Genomic DNA, 312 nt, shown 5'->3' on the forward strand with positions numbered 1-312 from the left:
GAGAGAGAGAGTGCTGGTATTCTTGCGTTATAGGGAACAAATGTCCCCTCAAGGATAGTAATACCAGTAAATTTGGACCTTGTGGGGATATTTTTTGGTCCCCATGAGGAAACAAGCTTATAAATCAGACAGAATTAAGTGTTTTTAGAATCTGAAAATGCCTGTAGTTTTGTGTGAGGGGTAGGCTTAGGACAAGGGGATAGAAAATACAGTTTGTACAGTATAAAAACCATTACACATATGACATTAACCCATAAAGACAGGAATACATTTGTGTGTGTGTGTGTGTGTGTGTGTGTGCGTGTCTGTGTG

The sequence above is a fragment of the Sinocyclocheilus grahami genome, unplaced genomic scaffold, assembly GCF_001515645.1.
Source record: "Sinocyclocheilus grahami isolate Dianchi unplaced genomic scaffold, SAMN03320097.WGS_v1.1 scaffold612.1, whole genome shotgun sequence".
NCBI lineage: Eukaryota > Metazoa > Chordata > Actinopteri > Cypriniformes > Cyprinidae > Sinocyclocheilus > Sinocyclocheilus grahami.